General features: G+C 44.7%; 1 protein-coding gene across 2 annotated transcripts in view; it reads right to left on the reverse strand.

Moving 5' to 3' along the window:
• Positions 1-16,573, reverse strand: part of LOC140727025 (interleukin-5 receptor subunit alpha-like) — a 97,215-nt gene extending 80,642 nt beyond the window's left edge. For both annotated transcript variants that reach the window (XM_073044186.1, XM_073044187.1), the window contains exon 1: positions 16,503-16,573. The gene's annotated coding sequence lies outside the window, so the exon portion shown is untranslated. The remainder of the gene's footprint in view (positions 1-16,502) is intronic.
• Positions 16,574-18,562: the final 1,989 nt, after the last annotated feature.

Consider the following 18,562-nt stretch of genomic DNA (forward strand, 5'->3'; position numbering starts at 1 on the left):
GCCATCCAAGTCTCTGTAAAGGCCACCACATCAAGTACCGATCCACACTCTAAGCTCATCCGCTTTGTTGACAACACTCCTTGCGTTAAAATAGACGCATCTTAAACCTTCGGTCTGAGCGCGTCCCTTCTCTATCACCTGCCTATCCTCCTTCTCACACTGTCCCCAAGCTTTCTCTATTTGTGAGCCAATCTCCTCTTCCCCAGTCTCTTCAGTTCAGTTCCCAACTCCCAACAATTCTAGTTTAAACTCTCCCCAGTAGCCTTAGCAAACCTCCCCACCAGGATATTGGTCCCCCTGGGATTCGAGTCCAACCCGTCCTTTTTGTACAGGTCACACCTGCCCCAAAAGTGGTCCCAATGATCCAGAAATCTGAATCCTTGCCCCCTGCTCCAATCCCTCAGCCACGCATTTATCCTCCACCTCATTCTATTCCTATTCTCACTGTTGCGTGGCACAGGCAGTAGTCCTGAGATTACTACCTTTAAGGCCCTGCTTTTCTATTTCCTTCCTAACTCCCTGTACACTTTTTTCAGGACCTCTTCCCTTTTCCTGCCTATGTCCTTGGTACCAATATGTACCACGGCCTCTGGCTGTTCTCCGTCCCACTGCAGGATATCTTGGACTTGATCCGAAACATCCCGGACCCTGGCACCTGGGAGGCAAACTACCATCCGAGTGTCTTTCCTGCGTCCACAGAATCGCCTGTCTGACCCCCTAACTATAGAGTCCCCTGTCACTACTGCCTTCCTCTTCTTTTCTCTACCCTTCTGAGCCACAGGGCCGGACTCTGTGCCAGAGGCACGGCCAATGTTGCTTCCCCCGGGTAGGCCGTTTCCCCCTCCCCCCCAACGGTACTCAAACAGGAGTACTTATTGTCAAGGGGTACAGCCACAGGGGTACTCTCTAGTACCTGACTCTTCCCCTTCCCCATCCTGACTGTGACCCACTTGTCTGTCTCCCGTGGCCCCGGAGAACCTGAGGAGGATTGGAGATGGGCAGTGGGAAGGAGAAGCACATAAAAATTTACATCTTTCCTGAAGAGAAGAGAATTAAAGAGACTCAAGCTGCAGCTTTCAAGAATAGGGTTAAGCGCAGCTGACTCCACTGCCAGCTACGCGTTGGGTCAAGACCACTGGGTTGGATTCCCCAAGTGCTGAATCCATGGAATTATTCCCTACAGAGCTGAGGAGGAGTGCTAACTGCCGTTTAACTCAAGGAAAGCTCTTCTATCTACCCAGATGGGAAGTTCAGCCGGGGCAAAGAGACCAGCAGCATGAAGTGAACTTCGCTTGAACCAAATCAAACTCCTTCTGCAACAATTGGCCCAAGGGATTATGAACCATAAAGATTTGCCTATTAGATGTGCACCTGCTTTCTGACCTTAAGCTGTGTGTGGTTCAGTCGACTGCGTTCTCATCTCTGGTTCAGACTTCAAGTCTTACTCCAGGGACGTGAGGCCAGATTTAGGGCCAGCTTTTGGCTTCTGTACTGCAGAGGTGCCACAGTCAAGGACAGCATTGTTTGAACAGATCACACCACCAGATTCAGGGACATTTATCATGCTGCAACTATTAGGCTCTTGAACCAGCATGGATGACTTGGCTCACCTCAAAACTGAACTGATTCCACAACCGATGGACTCTCTTTCAAAACACTACAACTCATGTTCGCAATGTTATTAATACAGATTTCGTTCAGGTGCTCCATCTTTTTCTCTTATTACAATGGCAAGTGATTTAGTAAATTAACTGGCCCCTTTCAAACATTCCTGGTGATCGAATCAGAGGGAGGTTGATGGGAGAATCAAATGGAACTAGTGTGGGATTAGTGTAGATGGGTGCTTTAGGAAGGGTAAGACGGGGGATACACAAACCAATCCTCATAGAGGGATCAGTCGTGGAGAGAGTGAATCATTTCATGTTCCTAGGTGGCAATATCCCTGAGGACTAACCTGGATGAAACGTATCGATGCAGCGAAGAAGAAGGCAAAACGGCACTACATTTCATTTGGAGTTTGAGGAGATTTGGTTTGTTAACTAAAATACTCGAAAACTTCTACAAATGTACCATGGGGAGCATTCTGACTGGCTGCATCACTTTCTGGTACGGGGGAGGGGGTGGGGGGGGGGGCTACTGCACAAGATTGAATTAAGTTGCAGAAACTTGTAAAATTCATCAGCTCCATCATGGGTACCAGCCTCCATAGTATCCAAGATATCGGCAAGGTACAATGCCTAGGGAAGGCAGAATGCTTCATTAAGCATCCCCACCACCCAGAACATACTCTCTTCCCACTGTTACCATTGGGAAAGAGGTTCAGAAGCCTGAAGGCACACTCTCAGTGATTCAAGAACAGCTTCTTCCCCCTCAACCATGAACACTACCTCACTATTTTTTAATTTCTATTTTTTGCACTACTGACTTTAGCTTAACTACTTAATAGACATGTATATATTTAACGTAACTCATTGTTTTTCCTCTATATTTATTTATCATGTATTTCATTGTACTGCTGCTGTAAAGTTAACAAAATTTCACGACATATGCCGGTGATATTAAATCTGATTCTGATTGATGTTCATTTAATGGTTAATGTTCATCTGGGACTCCAACCATCCAGGCTATGCACTCTTCTTGCTGTTGCCATCAGGAAGAAGGTACAGAAGCCACCAGGTTCAGGAAGTTATTAACCTACAGTCATCAGGCTTTGAACTCACTCTCTTACATCTCAAGTTCTCAGTATTATTTATTTTATTTGCACAATTTGTCTTGGTTTGCACATTGGTTGTTTGGCAGTCTTTGTTCATGTACTGCTTTTCATAAATTCTATTATATTTCTTTATATGTAAATGGCCGCAGGAAAGGAATCTTGAGATAGCAAATAGTAATATATACATACTTTTTTTGTAAATTGTATTTTGAATTTTACTTTGAATTCAAAACCACTTCTCTCTACCCAGGCAGACGTAAAAAATCTTTCAGTACTTTCAAAGGAGAACAAAGGTGTTCTTCTCAGTCCTGGTTAGTATTATCTATTAATCAGAGGAAACAGAAAGATTAGGGTTCAACTCCCGCTGCTGTCTTTAAGGAGTTTCCACTGGTTTCCTCCCACAGTCCAAAGACTTTGGGATTGGTAAATTAATTGGTCATTGTAAATTGTCCCATGAGGAGGCTACAGTTAAATCCAGGGTTGTTGGGTGGCATGGCTCAAAGGGGCAGAAGGGTCTGTTCCACACTGTATTTCAATCAATAAATAAGTAAATAATCTAGATGAAGGGTCTCAACCTGAAGTATTGACTGTTCATTTCCCACCTGTTGAGTTCCTCCAGCACTTTGTGCATTGCTCTAGATTCCAACATCTTGCATCTCCGTAACAAATAACCTGTCCTTTTACCACATTATAATCCGTGGGACCGGACAGTGTATGGGTGGTTCTTTAGCAGTTAAACTAAGAACACAATTGTTAGAACTGCTACAGCTGGGATCTGCAAACTGCTAATTATTCTGCCAAACTGCTAAATCAATTGGATTAGAATTTAAAAGCAAAGATGTTATGCTGAGGCTTTATAAGGCATTAGTCAGATCACACTTGTAGTATCATGAGCTCTTTTGGGTCCCTCTTGCTAAGAAAGGATATGCTGGCATTGAAGTGGGGCCAGAAGAGTTCATGAGAATGATTCCAGGAATGAGGGTGGCTCTGGCCTGTACTCATTGAAGTTTAGAAAAATATGGGGGCAGGGGGAACATCATTGAAACCTATCCAATATTTAAACTCCTAGATAGAGCAGATGTGGAGAGAACGTTTCCTAGATTGGGGAGTCCAGGACCAGATGGCACAGCCTCAGAATAGAAGCACAGAACAGAGTTGAGGAGGAATTTCTTTAGCCAGCGGGTGGTGAATTTGTGGAATTCATTGCATCAGGTGTCTGTGGAGATCAAGTCATTGGGTATATTTAAAGCAGAGGCTGGTAGTTTCTTGATCAGTAAGGGTGTCAAAAGTTACGTGGTGAAAATGGGATTAAGAAGAATAATACATCAGCCACAATCAAATGGCCTAATTCTGCTCCTTTGTCTTATGATCTTACTGATACAGTGTAGAGCATCCTCAGTTTTGCCCCATTTTAAATCACAGAGAGGAAACAAGAGAGTTGTTAATTGAACCACGTTGAAATCCCCAAGATGAACACATGAATGGGTTCCAAACTGGCTCTCTTAACATTCAACGCACAGTTGTAGACCTATATGGTCTGCCAATAAGTCTCTGGAGAGATGATGTGAGGAAAATGCAGATGAAGTAATCAGAAGGCAACAGACAGCACGCTGGAGGAATTCAAAGGGTCAAGCTACAGCTGTGGAGGAAAAAGGGATGGTCAACATTTTGGGTTGAGACGCTGCATCAGAGCTGAGACTGCAGAGGGGAGGTGACCAGTATAAAGACGTAAGAAGGAGCACTAAGCAGGGGAATGAGTAAATTAGGAGAGTGATGATGGAGGGATGAAGTCAGGAGGAAGGTAAGTGGGTGGGGTTAACAGATGGTGGGCTGCTGGGTGAAAGGGTGATTTAGATAAGGAGAGAGATAAAGCAGATGGAGCTAGGCAGGATCAGGAAAAGGGTGAAGGTAGAGCCAGACGATGGAAGATGATAGGTGGAGCTAGATGCAGGAGGGATGCTGGACAGATGAAACCAATTAGGGAAAGGAACAGGAGGCCCAGTATGTTAAGCATGTGGGTTTTAGGCAAATGAAACCTGGAGGGGAAAAAAAGGGAGCAGAAATGGGGATCAAAAGCCGTGAGTTGGAAGGCGGGGAGTTGGAAAAACTTGTGAGGTTGGGATTGCTGAGTTCCTTCAGCTGATTAACACCACAGACAAAATGCTGGAGGATCTCAAAAGGTCAGTCAGCACCTATGGAGAGGAATCAAGAGATGGTTTCGGGCTAAGACCCTTCATCTGGATGTTTCAGATGCTGGAAATCCAGAGCAACAGACACATACACACAATGATGGAGGAACTCAAAATAAATTTATTATCCAAGTACGTTCTTTATGTCATCACGTACTACCCTGTGAATGCCCGGAAGAAAATAAATCTCAGGGTAGTACATGGTGACATATACATACTTTAATAATACATTTACAAGTTAAAGTTCAAGCTTAATTGTCATTCAGACGCACGCATGGATACAGCCAAGGTGTCACCCACGATACTAACAGTCACACACACCACAATAATTACAATAGGAGAAAATTACGTCCCTGAGTGTTATGGCTTGTATATTGATGGTGCATGGGATGTTGTCCGCAGGAACAAGCACACAGCAGTCCTCGTTATGAGCTAGTGCAGCCACAGATGAATGCAATCCAGCTTGTTTTCCACAGGGCGAACACTGGAGAAGTCAGCCCCCAACCCAGTGCGGACCCCCGCCGCACCACACCACCTCCGACGACTCCTCCCCTAGGTGTCTAGTCTAGAGTTCCACCGGGTTCAGTGTTGGGACCTCAACATTTCACTTGATGCATTAAATTTGCGATGGCGCTGTGGCCAGCGCTGTAAAAGATACAGAAATAGGTGGAAGACCCAGTGCTGTGACAGAGTCTGTCAAAGCACCTAGACTGGTTGGCAGAGTGACCAAGGAAGTGTGGGGTTATACACTTTGGTTAAAGAATAAAAATGCAAACTATTTTCTACATGGCCTGAAAATTCAAAAATCAGAGATTCAAGTAGTCATGAGAGTCCCAGTCCAAGGTTAATTTGCCGGATGAGTTGGCAGTAAAGGAGACAAGTGCAATGTTAGCATTCACTTCAAGAGGACTGGAATATAACATCCAGGATGTAGATTTGAGGCTTTGGTCAGACTACATTTGGAATATTATGAGAAATATGGGTTTGTGTATCCAAGGAAATACGCCGTCTCTGGAGAGGGTCCAGAGAATATTCAAAAGAATGATTCCAGGAGTAAAGGGCTTAAAATATGAGGAGCATTTGATATCCTGGGCCTATAATTGATTAAGTTTATAAGATTGAGGGGTGAGACCTCATTGAAACCTCCTGAACACTGAAAGCCTGGCAGAGTGGACGTAGAGAGGATGTTTCCATTAGTAGGAGAGTCTGAGATCGGAGCACGCGCCATCAGACTAAAGGAATGCTCGAGGAGGGATTACTTCAGCCAGAGGGTGGTGGTGAATCTGTGAAATTCATTACCACCGAGGGTGGGTGGAGGCCAAATCCTGTAATACTGCAGGTCACTCTGGAAATTGCACAAATTCCTGTCAGCAGTATTTGTTGTGAAAGCAGCTGCTTTTATTAATTTAAACCACATGGGTATGTCCGGCAAGACCAGCTCGAGAGAAGCCAGTCTCAGCTTCTCCTCCAGTGTATTTCAGACAGGGACAGACAGGGATGATGCACACTGGCTGGAGATACACAGGATGATCACAGCAGATTTCCTCCCCTCTGGGGCACTTGTAAACCAGCTGGATGATTAGAGCAACTCAATCCCTTCATGGATCATTACTGATAGCTTCAGATAACTTCAGTCACCTCAACACTGAACTGATCACTGAATACAGTCTCTGGACTCACTTTCAAGGACTTTCCAACTCAAGTTCTCAGTATTACTTATTTATTTACTTAATTTAGAGATACAGCATAGAATAGGCCCTTCCGGCCCTTTGAGCTACACCTCCCTGTAACCCCGAGAAACCCAACATAACCTTAACCTAGTCATGGGACAATTCATAATGACCAATTAATCAACCCAGAATGACTTTGGGCTATGGGAGAACACCAGAGGACCCAGTGAAAACCCACACATTGCATGGAGAGGACGCCCTGATAGAGGACCCCAGGACTGTACAAATTGTGAAGAAAATGAGTCTCAACATAGCTGATGGTGACATATACACACTTTGATAACAAACTTACTTTGAATTTTGACACAGCTTCTTATTACTAGATTTATTGAATTAATTGAATGTAAATTCAGCAGTGGATATGATTGGATCGAAATTTATTCCCACAGAAGGAATGATGAGGTGCCCAAAATTTTAAGCATTACACCATCATTCCCTTAACCATTTTACTTCCATCCAGTTAATATCCAAATTCAGACAAGCAGAGAAAGAAACTTTACCAAATGTACTATGAATTGGGCATGAAGAATCATCAACGGAGTTCAAAGTTCAAAGTAAATTTATTATCAATATATATTTCACTATATACAGCCCTGAGATTCTTTTTTTTTTGTGCAAACATTCATAGTAGAACAAAGAAATAAAATAGAATCAATGAAAAACTACACACAAACAAAAACTGACAACCAATGTGCAAAAGAAGAGAAACCGTGCAAATACAAAATAAATAAATAACACTGAGAACAGACCTTGTAGAGTCCTTGAAAGTGAGTGCATAGTTTGTGGAATCAGTGCAGTGTTGTGGTGAGAGAAGTTATCCACACTGGTTCAGGAGCCTAATGGTTGTAAGGGTAATAACTGTTCCTGAACCTGGTGATGTGGGACCAAAGGTTCCTGTACCTCCTTCCCAATGGCAGCAGCAAGAAGAGAGCATGGCCTGGGTGACAGGAGTCCTTGTAGATGTTGTAAGTGAGTTGATACAGGTCTGGTGATTTCATGAGTAGGATGTAAAAATATGTGAAAAGAGAATCAGAGGAGGACATTAAAAACTTTTCTTACTTAGCAAGCAGTGATTTGCATCACACTGGAGTGAGTGTGAGCAGAGCCACGAGGGAATTTGATAAGATTCATGAAAAATTTCAAAACTATGACAGAGACAAGGCCAGCATGGTCTGATTCATTTTCACTGTGGCACAATTCCAAACGGAATACATTTATTCTACATTGGAATTCTAAATTGATAAATGCAGTAAATCTTACACACATCAGAAAATAAACAATATGACCTAATTTATAAAAACAAATGCCAGAGTTACAATGTTTGTAACTTATTGCACTATTAACACACACTGGTGTTTTTATATAGTTTTTGGCTATGTGCAATATTTCACTTTCTTGCCTCTCTAATGCGATTTTGCCAACATATGCCGAAGCCCAATCAAAGTTAAAGCAGCTAGTCGTTAATAGAAACCCACTGGGTGACTCGCCTTTCTACCAAGCCATTTTCCTAATTTAAATTCCCTCAGAACACCAGCCCCTTCAGTTCCTTCTCTAAGCCATGCACCGCTGGTTGGGGAACACTTGTCCATATTATTGTATCTAAATCCAAGAACTCACCACACAACAGCAGAGTAGGAACATACTTAGCAGAAGAAATGCAATGCTTCAAAAAGGCAGCTCAACACTACCACCATCATTAGTAATTGGAAATAAATTCCAATCTGTTTGGCAAACTAATAAAAAGGACTCAAACAAGAGAAAGTCTGCAGTTGCTGGAAATCAAAGTAATGCACACAAAATGCTGGAGGAACTCAGCAGGCCAGGCAGCATCTATGGAAAAGAGTAAACAGTCGATGTTTCGGGCTGAGACCCTTCTTCAGGACTGGAAAAAAGATATCAGAAGTCAGAGTGAGAAGGTGGGCAGAGGGGAGGACGTACAAGGTAGTAGGTGATAGGTGAAATCAGGAGGGGGAGAGTGAACTAATGAAAGAGAAAGAGGGCTGGAGAAGGAGGAAACTGGTAGGAGAGGACAGAAGGCCATGGAAGAAAGGGAAGGGAGAGGAGAGTCAAAGGTCTCAAAAAGGTCTCAAAGTACTTGAAACCCTGAGTTACCCTCAAAGTTGGTGACTTCCAGCATCTGTAAGTACAAAATGAGTAGGTGGATCATCCATAACATTCCCACCAATTCTACAATCATTCTGACTTTGGTGTAGATCCTTGCAATGGCTAGAAAAGGATGCTTAACAATTCATTCCTTTGTCCTGGAGGCTTTCAGGAGTCACATTGAAGAATCAGCTATTTTCTCAAGGGTAATCATGATGACAATCTGTCCCAACCATGATTCCTTTCCCCAAGCCACCATCCCGCTCTCAGTCCACAACAGAGACCCATATCAGAACCAGGTTTATAATCACTCACATGTGTCAAGAAATTTGTTTTTTTTTAATGCTCCTGTAGAAAGTCGTTAGGATGGGATGGAGAGTTGTGTATGCCTCAGTCTCCTCAGAAATTATAGATGCTGCTGTGCCTTCTTGACTGGTGATGAGGTGTTGTGGGTTCAGGTTAGATCGTCCATTATGTGCACAACCAGGAAATTTGTGCTCCTCACACTCTTCATGGCATAGCCATTGACGTGCAATGGAGAGGGGTCAACCTGTACCTTCCTGAAGACCACTTCAGGCACACTTGACAATAACAGAGCCAATGCCACTATCAATCCAAGACAAACGTAGACTATAGTCCATAATCTAACGAGGATTATTAATTCTAGATAGAAATGAAAAGAAAATGAGAGACAGCCTTACAGGAAAGTGAGCTTTCCAATCAACAGCTTACCCTGAGTGCAGACACACTCAGCCCTGAGACACCAAACATCTTTACAGGCAAAGTCGTTTGATCTAAACAATCAGTTTACTGATCATTACAGAATGTCTCTCTGATGCTTGTCACTCCCTCCCCCTGTTCCCAAACATGATTTCCCTCTCCCTACCCCTTCCCACTCTCAATACACAATAGAGATCCAAATCAGGTTCATCATCACTCACATATGTCATGAAATTTCTTGATTTTTGTGGCAGCTTTATGACTACAGTACTGTTCCAAAGTCTAAGGCATTGTAGCTATATGAATATGTCTAAGACTTTTACATAGTACTGTATATTTGTCATATGCTAATCAAGACACAGTAAAATGCAACATTTGCATTTATGCAAATTAATGAAGACTGTGGTGGGCAGCCCACAAGTGTTGCTACGCTTTCAATGCCAACATAGCTCATTAATCCTAATCCGGGATAAACCCACATGGTCACGGAGAGAACTTACAAACTCCTTACAGGAAACAGTGGGAGTTGAACTTCGATCTTACAGCTGAAGCTGTACAGCATTGTGCTACCTGCAACATCTTAGAGAAGGGCAATATGTGCAGAACCTGTGATAGACAACCGGACCTCTGGAGAAAGCAGCCAAAAGGAGGATCCAGAAGCAACAGATGCACAGGAGCAGGATATGCTTACAAATCAGTCTGGTGATTATTTGTCACACCTACGTCAAAACATACAGTGAAGTGCATTGCTTGCATCAGATCAATTCAACGAGGATTGTAACGGGCAACCCAGAAGTATCGGCACACTTCAGATCAAGTTTAATATGTCAAAGAATTTGTTGACTCTGCAGCAGCAATACATGCAATATATAATAATAGAGAAAAAACTGTAGATTGCAGTAAGTATATATATATATATATATATAAAATAAGTAGTGCAAAAATAGAAATAAAAAAGTCGTGAGGTAGTGTTCGTGGGTTCAACATCCATTCAGAAATCAGATGGCAGGGTGGAAGAAACTGTTCCTGAATCATTGAGTGTGTGTCTTCACACTTCCGTACCTCCTTCCTAATGGTAGCAATGAGAGCAAGGCATGACCTGGGTGATGGGATCCTTAGTGACGGATGCCACCTATTTCAGGCATTGCTCCTTAAAGATCTCCTGGATACCGATGGGGCTAGTGCTCATGACGTAGCTGGCTTAGTTTATAACTCTCCGCAGCTTACTTCAATCCTGTGCAGTAGCCCCCACCATCCCCCCCCCCCATACCAGACGGTGATGAGGCCGGTTAGAATGCTCTCCACAGTACATCTGTAGAAGTTTGAGTGTTTTTGATATGCCAACTCTTCTCAAACTTCTTTGGCACCAACCTAGCATGCCCACAAATCACTAACCCTGACCATACATCTTTGGAATGCGGGAGGAAAGCGGAACCCCCAGAGGAAACTCACATGGCTGCGGAGGGAATGTACAAACTCCTTACAGTCAGTGGTGTGCATCGAATTCCCATCTTACAGCTGGCACTGTTAAAGCAATGCACTAAATTGCTATGCTATTGTATTGCCCCAGACGGGGACCTCCTCATCTGTCCTCAGATGGTGAGACCAAAATGGTATACATTGCTACCAGGGTGGTCTCACAAGGCCCTGTAGTAAAGCCTCCTTGTACCTTGTTGCTATTAAAGCCAACATACCGTTTGCTGTGCAACTACCTGCTACACCTGTATGGTTACTTTCATTGACCCGTTCTCAAGGACACCGAAGTCTTGTTGCAACTTTACCCTTTTATAGCTACATAACAGAAAGCATCCTATCTGCATGCACCACAGCTTGGTATGGCGACAGATCTGCCCATAACTGAAAGACATTGCAGAGCTGTGGACCCAGCTCAGCCCATCGCCAGAGTTCAGAGCTCAATTCTGAAGCCATCTGTAAGAAGGCTGCATGTTCCTTTCTGGTTTCCTTCCACGTTCCAAAGACGTACCAGTTACAAGGTTAATTGGTCATTGTAAATTGTACCGTGATTAGGCGAGGGTTAAATAGGTGGGGTTTCTACGCAGTGTGGCTCGTTGGGTCGGAAGGGCTTGTTCCGCACTGTATCTCTTTTTCCACTGAGGTTGAGTGGGTCTGCAACTAGAAGTCATGGGTTAAAGGTGAAAGGTGAAATGTTTAAGGAAATGAGGGAAAGCTTCTTCACTCAGAGGGTAGTGAGAGTGTGGAACGAGCTGCTAGCACAAGTGGTGCATGCGAGCTCAATTTCAAATTTTAAGAGATGTTTAGATAGGTACATAGATGGGAGGGACATGGAGGGCTATGGTCCCGGTGCAGGTAGATGACAGTAGGGTGTTTAAATGGCTCAGCGTGAAGTAGATGGGCCAAAGGGATGTTTCTATGCTGTAGTTTTCTATGACTCCATGACTCTAAGTGAATTAATTAATTAATTTAAAAACATGGACTCTTTCTACATATCTCACTGTCTCAGTAAAGCAGCCAGCATAATTAAAGGCCACCCCATCCACTGAAAGTACATACCGCCAAGGTCAAGACAAGTTTCTATTCCGCTGTTTTTAAAACTATTGTACAGGGCTCTTGCCCAACAAGACGGACCCTTGACCTCACAATCTACCTCGTCATGGATTTGTATCTCGCTGTCTGTCTGCATTGCACTTTCTGCAACTGCAATACGGTGTTCAGATTCAGATTCATTTACTTACCTCATGTGCACCACAACACATAGTGAAATGCAGTAATTGTTAGCAACCAAAGCAACCGAAGCAGCCTGCAGGTGGGACGGTATGGTAGCGTATTTGTTAGCACAACGCCTTACAGTGCAGGAGACCCAGCTTCAACTGCCGGCACTACCTGGAAGGAATTTGTACGTTGTCCCCGACAGTGTTGGTCTTGGTCATGGACGGGATGCTTCCTATGATGGGAAAGTCTAAGACCAGAGGACACACCCTCAGAATAGAGGGGCATCCTTTTAGAATAGAAATGAGGAGGAATTCCTTTAGCCAGAGAGTGGTGAATCTGTGGAATTTGTTACCACAGGTGCATGTGGAGGCCAGGTCATTGGGTATATTTAAGATAGAGATTGATAGATCCTTGACTAGTCAGGGCATGAAGGGATACAGGTAGAAGGCAGGAGGTTGGGGCTGAAAGAGAAAATGGATCAGCCATGATGAAATGGCGGAGTAGACGTGATAGGCAAAATGGCTTAGTTCTGCTCCTATATCTTGCGATCTTAATTGTTGCCACACATTCTGGCCCACAACACAGAACACAACAAGAAACAAACCAACAGCACCCCCACCCCACACACACACACACACACACACACACACACACACACACACACACACACACACACACACACACACACACACACATTAAATAATTGTTACGATGTGTGCTGGCAATGTCAGAACCCAAGTGCAGAGGAAAGACAGACTCCAATGTAGAGGGGTGACTATAATTTATTAATAAGAATTCCAGCAGAACATTAGTGGCTCGGCACCACTGCTCCCCCCACCCCCCATGCACAAGCAACAGAAGACCACACTATAAAAAGCAGATTACTGGAGAGAAAACACAAGGACCTCTAAACGATTAACAACTCTCATCAAACAACAATCAGGTGTTCTTAAGAACCTCACAGCTCAACACTCTCCGGTTCTCCACACAAGCCCAAAGAGCTTAGTACAATAACACACACAAAATGCTGAATGAACTCAGCAGGTCAGGCAGCGTGTATTGAGAGGAATAAACAGTCGATGTTTCAGGCTGAGCTCCTGGATCAGGAATTATCTAAAAATTCAGATAATCTAAATTATGATGATGCTTGTTCCTTGTACTACCTCAAGGTATTGACTGGATGGAATGTAAGACAAAGGTTTTTACTGTACCTCAGTACATGTGGAATTGTGAGGCTGTTGTCAGATCCCTCTTGCTGTGGCAGAAGTAATCTCTCTCTCTCTCTCATTAGTGAGAGAGCAAGCCTGTTTGATGTTGTTGTGATGGACAGCAGTTTTTGATGGACCCTAGATGTTGGTCTCTAGGGGCTTGCTGTTGCTTGCATGGTGGGTGGTGGGGGGGGGGAGGGTTGATGCTTTTGCTGGAGCAAGTGGGGGGGGAAGGGGAGGGCTAATGCTTTTGCTGCAGCTTGTGCATGGGGGGGCTTCAGGGTTCGAACATTTTTCTGTCATTTGTTCTTTGAGATTTTTTTCTGCTTCGCGGATGTCTGTGAAGAGTAAGGATTTCAGGTTGCATTCTCTGATATTAATCTGAACCATGGAACCATTAAGTATTGTGAGCAGCTTTGGTCCCTTCATCTAAGAAAGGATGCGCTAGCATTGGAAAGGCTCCAGAGGAGGATTACGAGAATTAGTCTGGGAACAAAAGGGTTAAATACGGTGAGCATTTGATGGCTCGGCTGGAGTTTAGAAAAATGAGGTGGGGTGGGGGTGGAGGTCTCACTGAAATCTATCAAATATTGAAAGGCCTGGATACAGGGAGATGGGGAAGATGTTTCCCATAGTGGCGGAGTCCGGGACTAGAGGGCACAGACTCAGAATACAAAAGCAACCTTTAGAACAGAGATGAGGAGGAATTTCTTTAGCCAGAGGATGGTGAATCTGTGGAATTCATTGCCACAGATGGTTATGGAGTCCAAGTCTTCAGTATATTTAAAGTGGAGGTTGATAGGTTCTTGATTAGCAAGGACATCAATAGTTAAGGAAGAAGGCAAGGGAATGTGGTTGAATGTAGTTGGAATAGCAGAGCAAATCGATGGGCGAAATGTAATTTTGCTTCTATGTCTTAGGTTCTGATGGTCTTATATGACAATAATTAAACATTATATCAATTTACTTTCCATATCTATCACAATTCATTCCTGTGCTCTCGCTATTGCTGTCAAGCAGATAAATAACATCCTGTTTATTCAAATTCTGCTGCATCTGCCCGCTCACTGCCCTCGCCCAATAAATACTACAGGAACCTCTCTGCATTCCCAGTAGCTCAGTCACCCGGAGCCTTGCGTCCTTTGCACACATTACATTGAAAACATGCAATACATAGCTGGCGTCCAAGTACTGAAGCGAGTAGCACTAACCTCATCACCACCTACCACTTGGAAAAGATAGAAGAAACTTCAGATGCTGGGGTCTGGAGCAACAGGCAATCTGCTGAGGAAATCCCCCACAGCCGATTGCTTGTTCTGTAAAGCAGCACTAGCCCATAAGAAATGGACTTCCCCACCGTCTCCACCGCACTTGCTCTCAGGATGAAGCTTTTCATTCTAGAACGAAGGAGCTGTCCTCCTCCTTCAAAGAAAGGGACTAACCTTCCTCCACCATCAAAGCTGCCCTCAACCGCATCGGTTCCATTTCGTGCACATCTGCCCACTGGAGATAGGGTTCATCTTTGTCCTCACCTCACCTTCCACCCCACCAGTCTCCGCATCCAGCACATAATTCTCCATAACTTTCGCCATCTCCAACCGGATTCCACCACTAGGCACATCTTTCCCTCCCTCTCTCCCCCCACCCCACTTTCTACTTTCCGTAGGGATCGCTCCCTTGTCCATTCGTCCCTCCCCACTGATCTCCCTCATGCCAGTTATCTTTGCAAGTGGAACAAGTATGACACCTGCCGCAACACCTCCTCCCTCACTACCATTCAGAACCTCAGTCCTTCCAGGTGAGGTGACACTGCACCTGTGAGTCTTTGGGGGGTCATCTACTGTATCCAGTGCTTCCGGTGTGGCCTCCCGTATATCGGTGACACCCGATGTAGATTGGGAGACCGCTTCAGAACAAGCGGGATCTCCCAGTGGCCACCCGTTTTAATTCCACTTCCAATTCCCATTCCGACATGTCAGTCCGTGGCCTTCTCTACTGTTGTGATGAGGCCACACCTAGGTTGGAGGAGCAACACCGTATATTCCGTCTGGGTAGCCTCCACGCTGATGCCATGAACATCGATTTCTCGAACTTGCGGTAATGCCCCTTCCTTCACTATTCCCCATTCCCATTTCCCTCTCTCGCCTTATCCCCTTACCTCTGAAGGTATCATCATCTCCCTCTGAACTTCAAAACCTCCATTCTGCTAAGCCCCAGCGAGTACAGGCGCTCCTAATACTACATGCATCTAAGCATTCTCAACGTCAATCACCACTTCCATCCAGTGCAGTCTAAATGAAGAACCTCGACCCCAAACATCGACTACCCTGTTCCCCTTCACAGTGGCTGCCTGACTTGCTGAGTCACTCCAACAACTTGCTTGCGGCTCCGGACTCCAGCAGCCGCAGACCCTAGTGCGTACTCTATTCGTGTGCAGTCATCACTTCAAGTTTAATGCGTCTTGACTTTCGACACGCACTGCTGAGAGTTGTACGTACTTTCTGCCAGTTAGGCGTTCTCATGTGCTGACGCCGTTACACCGAGAAGGAACCAATTATCAAGGGTCCACGACAAGAAAGCACCACGACAATGCTGTAGGTAAGCTGTCCACGGCAGCACGGCAAGAAAACACGGGATAATGTCTAACCTGTCCTGATGTTCAAAAAGAAACTTTGCCCAAATACAAATGAGAAACAACGGTTCAGAGTATTTCCAAGATTTACCGTTTTTCCACGCCTCCTCGCTATTACACAACGGCTCTCTGGTTGAGAATTCTGTGCTTCGGTCTCAAAAACGGAGTTTGGGTGCCTGAGAATCTATCGACTGTTGTTACCCGTCGAGTCGGACAACATATACAGAATATATGTTGTCTCTTAATTACGTATATATAAGAAATATCCCTTAATTCTGGGCACCCTACAAGCTAATGTCCACTCTATAACCCAGCTGTGAGAATTATTCATTTTAGACAGAAGTCACCTCCAAGCTACAATAGAATGAGAGGTGTCCTGACAAGAAAGTTACCGAATGTGTTCACTGATAAAGAATAAACGTTTTCAAAGAGTAATGATCACGCCTCGCCTAAACATTATCGGCTACCATACTGCCGCCGCTCAGGGTAGTAGAGCGCTAAGAGTGCTGAACTCACCTAGCGGGATTCCCCAGGATTACTGTCCAGAGACACTGAGGCGCTGCACTGTTATGTTCCAGCCTCGTGAAGGCACGTTCTTCGGTTTTATTCTAAGCAAGCTCCACCCATCTCCTGCTCCCCGCTCCGTCACTATCCCGTTCCGAATTTAACAGAACAAACCATGTAAATATCGGAGCACCCAAGAATCTGCTGGAGGAATTCAGCGGGTCGAGGGGCATCTGTTGGGCGGGGGGGGGGGGGGGGAAGACGGTGTTGATGTTTTGGGTCAAAACTCCGCATCGAGACTGGGTATTCAAATCGATACATCGATAATTCGCTTCCTCTCGCAGATGCTGCTCAGCCCTTCCTGTAGCAGTTTCTTGGTTGTCCAGGTTCCAGGATATGCAGTCTCTTGTCTCAATCTCTTTATTAGGTATAGCTCTTTATTAGGTGCGTCCGTACACCTGCTCCGTAATGCAAATAACATCAGCCAAGCATGTGGCAGCAGCAGTGCATAAAAGCATGCAGACATGGTCAGGAGGTGCAGGTGTTTGCTCATTGCAAACATCAGAAAGGGGAAGAGAGGTGATCTAATCGATTCTGAATATTGGTGCCAGACAGGGTAGTTTGAGTAGTGTATCCCAGAAACTGCCCATCTCCTGGGATTTTCACGCACTGCCGTCTCTAGAGCTTACAGAGCATGGAGCGAGAAACAAAAGAAACATCCAGTGAGTAGCAGTTCTGTGGGTGAAAATGCAAGAGGTCAGGGGAGAATGCTCAGACTGTCAAGCCATGAGGGAGACAACAGTAACTCAAATAACCAGGCATCGCAACAGTGGTGTTGCTGAAGAGCATCTCTGAATGTACAACATGTGGATGGGCTACCACAGCAGAAGACCATAAGCATACAGGAGGTACCTAAAATAGTGGCCCACTAAGTGTAAATATCATGGTTGGTAGAACAGACCAGAGGGGAGATATCTTATGGCAGTTGAATCACCTCGTGAGTAAATCAATGAAGATGAAATTTAATCCAAAATCCATAATAATACATAGCCTAAAAATGAATATGCCCATAAATTACTAATTAATGCAATATTGACATCCATGTTTATCTCTGATATTTTCTTTACATCATTATCCTTTTTGACGTCTGATTTCCTTTGTTCACTCCAGACTTCTTATTTCTTCTATCTTCTCCTTGCTCTCCACGTGACACTTGGTTATTTTCTAACGCTTTCTAATTCAGGTGAAACATCGCCTCAACCACCAGTTCTGCATTGGAGGGAGACCTCTCCGGAGATCGGCACCTTGTCATGGTGGTGAAGCTTCTGACTTCCTGAGATCCCCAGGAGGAATGTAACCTGGAGCTTAGCTACTGGTAGGGTCATCCATGGTGAGAAGATCAGGAGCAGGGTGGGGGGGGGGGGGGGCTGGGTTCCAGGCAAAGAGGGACCCAGTGGTGAAGCTGGTGAAAGATGATGACATATCATAATGGCAGTAAAGGCAGAGGAAGTCTGAAGTGTCCCTGATCATCTTGGATGCCATGTCACTGGACCTTGACCCTAATGTGTCAAGCTCCATCATGGGCACTCCCCAGCATTGAGGAGACCTTCAAAAGGTGATGACTCAGAAAGAAGACGTCCATCATTAAAAACCCCATCACCCAGGACATGCCCTCTTCTCATTGCTACCGTTGAAAATATACAGGAACCTGAAGGCACACACTCAACATTTCAGGAACAGCTTCTTCCACTCTGCTATTAGATTTCAGAGTGACATATGTCAGTGATATTAAACCTGATCCTGGTCTATGCCAGAGCAATCTTCATATTCTATTGTAACCTGTTCTCTCAACACTGCCTTGATTTTCCCACCAGTCCATCATAGCTTGGTATGGTAACTAATCTACCCAAGACCACAAGAAGTTGCAGAGAGTTGTCAACTCAGCCCAGTCTATTATGATAACCTGTCCCATTCTTCGACAAACACCTCTCCCCACCCCCAGCCCCAATTCATCCGCTGCCTCAGGAAAGCCTCCAGCATAATCAAATATCCCTCTAACTCCTGTCATTCCT

The sequence above is a fragment of the Hemitrygon akajei genome, chromosome 4, assembly GCF_048418815.1.
Source record: "Hemitrygon akajei chromosome 4, sHemAka1.3, whole genome shotgun sequence".
NCBI lineage: Eukaryota > Metazoa > Chordata > Chondrichthyes > Myliobatiformes > Dasyatidae > Hemitrygon > Hemitrygon akajei.